The following is a 6873-nucleotide window of genomic DNA, read 5'->3' as shown; positions in this document are numbered from 1 at the left end:
TTAAGCCCCCAGAAACCTCTAGTGCACACAAGGTTGGTACAGAACTACTGGGCATTTCCAAGGTCACTCCCCTATTCATACTGAATTGCTGCTTTGTAAATTTTCCCCCCATTCTAACAACTTCATGCATGTTTCTGAACCGTTGAAGTTTTAACTCATACTCCTATGTAAGAAGCCCTCTTGTCTAACGTGGTGTAGTTGCATGTAGTTGATATGTCTCATCCTCTGCAAATCACTGCAGGGGAGGAATGGAAGTGTATGCATTCAGAAGGGGTTTAAGTTAAAATAAGTTACAAACCATTTTGACAACTGTTTGGATTCTTGAATCTGGTCTTAAGGCTGCTCTATGCCTGTTTATAGAATAGAAGTTGAAGCTTTCCATTTGCAGCCTGGGAAAAAAAAACTGCAAAGGATTCATTTATATGTGATTTGGTTTTATGCAGTTGACAGTTATAAGTGCAGAACCTGCTTCCCCAGTCATTATGTGCTTAGGAGAGATTTTGATCTCCCAGGAGAATGATGCCACTTGGATGAGGTAGTTGAGTGCATCCTTTTTTCATTGCAGTATGCAATGTGTAGTGTATGGATAGTTTTGCACAACAGAAATAGGCTATTCACTCATGTGTATAGTCAATCTGCATGTAGCAGATCTTGATCTTATACAAACTCTCGAGTAGCAAAACCCCCAAATACAGCAACAAAAAACGACTAAAACACAGCTCTTCCAGATGCAAATTTGGTGTGCAGAAGCACACATGTAGTAGTAGAAATCAACCCCTCATGGCTCCTTTCAACTTCCTTTGAAGTCAGTAGCAAAATTCCCATTGAGTTCAATAAGAACAAGAGGCAGCCCTTGATCTAGTAAAAAGTCCTTATGAGGTTTTATAAGCTCTTTATACAAAACTTTATTCCAGTTGTATACGAAATACATTTTGACCCTGTATCCACACACAAGACTTTGTGGCTGGTTGAGAATATGTGACATCTCCACTCTGCCCAGCCAGCCACTGTCACTCAAAGGCCTGGTCGTGCAGATGTAGGAGTGATTCCAGGTTACCCAAACAAGTTTTGCTTTTCAGAGAAGAGCCACTAAGGAGAGGATGACAGCTCAAGTAACTTGCATCCAGCTATTCAGGAGCAGGATAGGTCAAGGCTGTTTCTGGCCACTGATCCAGCCTCCCTCATGACAACAGACACATGACAAATGTTGCTGCTAATTCTGCTCAGTCTTGCGGTAGCCTTGGACACAGCTCATCACAGGGGATTAATACCAAGACTGGAGAACCTGGCATGAGGAGATGGAATTCCATTAGAGCAGTTCTGTTTCACCCCTTTCTGATCAGGTCCAGAGAGTGGTGATGGGCAGCTATTCCCTCTGCTTGAGGTTGCTCAGTGAATTCCCTAAGGGATCACTCATGTTGCTTCAGCTGTTCTACATTTATATGAAGTCTCTGGAAACTTGTGAGACAATTTGGGAAAATTATTATACTTGGTACTTTGTCTGCTTTCCAACTGACTCAGAAACCATGGTCACTGGGCTTAACAATTATTGACTGGAGTCATGTTTTAGGCAAAAACCAGCTGGGTGAAAGTCTACCCAGAAATATGGAAAAGATGGTGACTAGCAAATACAAACGCCAGTGGACCTGACAGCAGCAGGAACCTCAAGATGGTGACTTACATCTCTGTTATCTCTCAGTTTTGTGGCACCCAGACCAAACTTTGGGCCAATTAGGAGAAACTCCAGAGATTCCAGGTAGATCCATAAAACTGCTGCCCACAACCTGGGTAGTCGGGTCTAGAGGAAGGAACCCTCTTCTGCCCAAGTGCTGGGGTCATGAGGGTGCAATACACAAGCGAGTCAATTCAGTCAAGACTATGCAACCCTGCACCCCAGCCCTGGAAAAAATGCTGTTCAGATTCTGACCCATGGTTCATATTCTAGTCGTGAAGCATGAGCTTTATCTACCTGATGGGCATTTCACTACACAGTGTACAACAGGATAGTGACCAGCAAGAAATGCCTGGTTGATTCAGCTACAAAAAGATAGATGCTTCATGCTTTAAAATATTTATACAAAAATAAATTTTCGTGGATCTTGGAAAACTTCCCCATTAAACTGTACCCAAATACTGAAGAGCCCTCTACGGGAAGACAGATACTATCATGTTAGACATTTAAATCCTTTGACCATCTGGAACAAAGGCAAACTTTTTGTGGAAAAGTACACATTAGTAGGCTGGATTCATTAAATGCTAGTAATTTTAGCTCAGGTTAAAACATCTGAGCCCTTAACAGGTTCAAGGGCAAGTATTAACCAACAAAGTTAGTTTCTAATCGAACTTGGCCTTGAGAAATTTTCTTATATATTCTTTCTGGGTGATGTTATTGTTTTGGGGGAGCTTATCTACTATCTTGCTGGGAACAACTATCCTCTTTAATAAAGTGCCTAAAATACTGTAATAAACACACAGCTTATATCAATAGCATCATATTTCCCCACATAGTATTTGTGTGTGGTTTAATTAGATGGAAGGATTACAGGAAAAGTTTGTGTCATAATGATTCTTTAAAGCAAAACCATAGATCAAAGTTCATAGCTGCCAAATATACAACTTTCAAAACAAGCTCAAGTGCTGCTATTAATCATGGCTGCTGGGGGATTTGATGACAAAGATTAAACTGCTGTAAAGGATACTGCTGTGCATCAGATTCTTGCAACTGTCATCAAATAGTCTGCCAACTATTAACAGGTCAGAAGAGTTGTCCAGCACTTACCATGGGTGGCTCCGTCGCTGCAGTTGGTGAGGCCGTCTATGCCATGGTGACAACCAGTGACACCCTCCCAGACAGAAATTTGTGGGTTGTTATATTTTACAGTGTGGCTGAAGGCTTAAGGTCTGCCTGTAGAGAAAACAAGAGAGGGAAACTGCAGAACCTCAGCCTCACAGCACTGTATCCTCAAGGGAACATTGCTTGTGTGGAGTACTTTCTCTATTATTATCCACATGGAGTACCTTCCCCTTGCTTATTGCATGTTAACAGTGCCCACCTGTGGAGCTGAGGTGTTGTAAATTCACCTCCTAGTTTATTTCTCAGCGACCACTCTGTATAGATAAGCCCTCAGAGAGTACCGCAAGGACCAGCTTTCACCCCATTTGCAATTACGACAACCCTCTCCTTCCACACCGGATCATGTAATATCCCTGTGGGAAGCTACAGCATTCGCTTACACAGAAACATAATATGAAGGAGGTATGTAAGGCATACTTCGCAGGGCGGGAGCCAACAACCTGTGACCCACCAGCCAGTGCTCTGTGGTGGGTCACCAATGGCCATTAGATGACATATAGAGAGTATTTAACCTACAGACCTGCAATATGCTGCTGTCGCTGCTCATATGTAGCAGTGTGCTTGAGAAGTGGCCTTTCAGAGGTTCAGCTTTGCAGAGGCTGAAGCTGGTATCAGTGTTCTGCACTGAGCTGTCGTTGTAACAGATGTGAATGACAGTCTGATGCAACAAGCAACTGGAGATTCAAATGCAAAACCACAGATTTGACTACAGTCTTCAAAGTTTAGGGGAGTTACAGATCTGAATCCAAACTTCACAGCTGCGGCCAGCTATAAAACAAACTTATCTATATAACGCATTGAATCCAAACTACATTTAAATATCCTTCATCTCTGGGAAACTTTGGAGACACATCTGGCTGGAAATTTTTAAGCATCATCTCATCTTTGCTAACAGTATCTTTCAAAAAATAAAATAAAATTAAAAAAAAAAAAGGACAGACTGTTAAAGACTTAAAATGGCAGACATTCAACCTTGGATTATTTTAAGTAGTTCAGCCTTTAACTTACCAAACAAAGGCCTTCATTCTACCCACACTTCATGAGTTAAAGGTATCATGGATCGCTTCACTCCTTAATGTAACAGTTCTGTCCTCTGCTGAATGCAAGAATGTGACACCAGACAGACCATTTTTAGACATTTGCAATGGTATATTTTGATGTCTAAAGGTTCCTTGCCCGTAGACCAGCCTTCATTTGCCTTCTCTTGATTTAAATTGTTTTCCAAGGCTCCCCTTCCCACAAAAAAAAAATCCTACGTGGCTGAAACATTCAATACTACAGCCCCTAAATATTCAGTCCCCTCCCAAAATGCTTGGGAAATTAATAAATCCTTTTCAGTTATAACAAAGTGAGATAAATGCCTGCTTAGATTAATCGCTTTTATATTCATTGTAAGATGCTATTTAACTACCACCACAAGGACGGTAATTAAATAGCTTGCATGGGCTTGGCACATAACTAGTCCTCCCTGAGAACTGGTCTTTTAACATAGCTTTGGGGTCTGTTTAACACTTGTGAAGCTACACTTCTGTGTCGGATCACTAGAACCACATAAATGGCATTTGCTCGCACGTCTGTGTGTGGCACTGACAATGCCTTGCCTGGGTATGGGGCAGGTAATCTGCAGTGCACGCTGTGTCAGCACGGCAATTATGGTACACAGACAGCGATATACTTGGTGATATATCAAAGGGTCTTTGCGGATGTCAATGGAAATGTTAGTGTCCATATTGCACTTCAAAGAATACAAAGACTATCTGGGAACATTTCCCTGAATTGGGACCCGTTTTTCTGGTTTTCTGGTTTCTGCCATCTTACATTTAAATATGGCATCTGGTTTTCTTCTTACTGAGAACCATATACTGAGTATAGTAACCAGGAAAGGGTGGGGAGGTGTTTTCCTTTGGGTTAGTGAAAAATATTGCCTGAGGAATGGAAACACTGCTTTGATTGTGATACAGCCTCTATTTTTATTACTTTTCTCTGTAAAATACAATAAAAACATTGTGGGAAATATATAGTCAATTATCTGCAGTGGAAGGGAATACACCATCCATCGGCAAGGCTTCTGGGGGAGGGAGCACCAAGCTCCAGCCTTATCTTTCAGTGTGAGACAGACCGTGGCTCAAAAACTGCAGAAGCACAAATTTAAAAACAGCGTATGAGCATGTGAAACGCAAAAGGCCAGTTATCCATCTGAAAAAGCACCACAAAGGGCCAGAAGAACGCCCCTGAAAGCAGTATGGCTACAGCTGCTGAGTGGGTAAAGCACTCAGCAACAGAAAGAGGGAAGGCTTAGGGTCTGAAAATGTGGTATCCATAAAACTCGAGTCAGTGGCAACATTACCACCGGTCACAGTGGAGTACAGGTTTCCTCCGAAACTCTAAATTTACCCTTGGCTCTATATTATAGCATCCAAACAAAACCCAGCGGTGTGCAAATCAGCATAAGGGTATAGTATCGTCAAAGTGGCTGCAGAGCTGAGGTAGGTTAAGTCTGTGCCGGGGCTACACCAAACGTTCACTGCAATAGCCCAGACTTTCGGGTAACGCAAGTATTTTCACATCACGCTTTTATCCTTCTTGACTAGCCTTTGATGTAAGTTCTTATTTTAGGCCACAGACTCCTGAGAGAGGTGCACTGAGCTACACTGGGATAGAGCTATACTTTGTGGGTGCCGTCACAGCACCTGTGACATTTCCTAAGTGTATGGTGGGATTGCAGGGTCTGTTTGTGCTGTCTCCACTTTTCCTGCCACTCCCTGCCACAGAACTGGAGCCAAGCGCTTGTCTTGAAACCTAGGCACTACCTCCGATGTTTAGAAAGGCCACAAAGGAAAAATTTGGTAATGTATCCAGCTCCTGGAGGTTTAATGTTCATTCTGGTAGAATGGAAGATGTGAGATATTAACTATTTAAGGGTTATAAACCTCTGAACAGAAGGTGAAAGGTAACTAAATTTCAGGAGAGAGTTTCTATTTGCCCACAGCATCTCTATCTTCCTGGTAGTACTGATGTCCTGATTTACTGATGCTTCTTAAGTTTAGTTTATAGGCTTTGAATTCTAAAATGGAGGCAAACATCATAGCTGATATTTAGTAGGATTACATACTTCACTGTGGGTAATGAGCCTGTGCTGTAGAAACCTACTGTAGGGTAATAACTAACAGTAGAGCAAGCACTGACCTCTTCCCCTGCAAACCTGACCAGCGCCTTTGCAAACAGAAAGGCTCAAGGAGGGGAGCAACGGGAACAGTGATGATACATCAAGAAGGGACAGGCTTTCAGCCAGCCTGCAGCAGGTTATGTTTGGCTAGGTGAGACCTAGAAAACTCCTGTACGAGGATTTGGTTTTAGCCTTTTCAGGTGAAGAGGATTCAGACTGAATATAAACAAGATAAAACCATCACTAATTCAGGCCCTGTCTTTCTCCAAGTACGTCCAGAAGATTCAGATTCTCATTTGCTGACACTGCTATCTGGGCTCCAGGCACCAAACTCTCTGAGATAGTTTTATGGCCAATGCAACACTGCTTTGCAAGAGTAAGCTGTGGCTACATAGGTCTTCTGTTTTTTTGGGTAACAAACATTTTTTCAGAGCATAAACATAACAGCACTGACAAAAGGCATCTAAAGCAAGTTGAAATCTCTAGAAAAGTTATTTTGTAACAAAGCAAGTCATCATCTCTTAAAAATGTGTGTTGTCTTGGCACGTCAGTGCTTTGGATTAACTGGGTAGCTGAGGAATATAGTGGAACATAATGCAGTACATGAAATTCCCTGTAGTTTTGCATACATTAAATTGACATACCAACAACTTGGTGTTAAATACAAGGCAAAATATTGAATGTGAGGATCACATTCATGCAAAGCTCAACTGACATGTCAAGATACTTTGTCAGCTGAAGTGCACAGTCAGCCCACAGACCATTACCTCATTATGATAAGTTGCAGTCGTTGATATTAAAACTTGGACTTCGAAGTAAACTTAAACATGGTCATTAAAGTTTGACAGCTTAT

The sequence above is a fragment of the Falco biarmicus genome, chromosome 6, assembly GCF_023638135.1.
Source record: "Falco biarmicus isolate bFalBia1 chromosome 6, bFalBia1.pri, whole genome shotgun sequence".
Taxonomy (NCBI): Eukaryota; Metazoa; Chordata; class Aves; order Falconiformes; family Falconidae; genus Falco; species Falco biarmicus.
The sequence above is the reverse complement of the archived record's forward strand: the minus strand, read 5'-3'. Positions refer to the sequence as shown.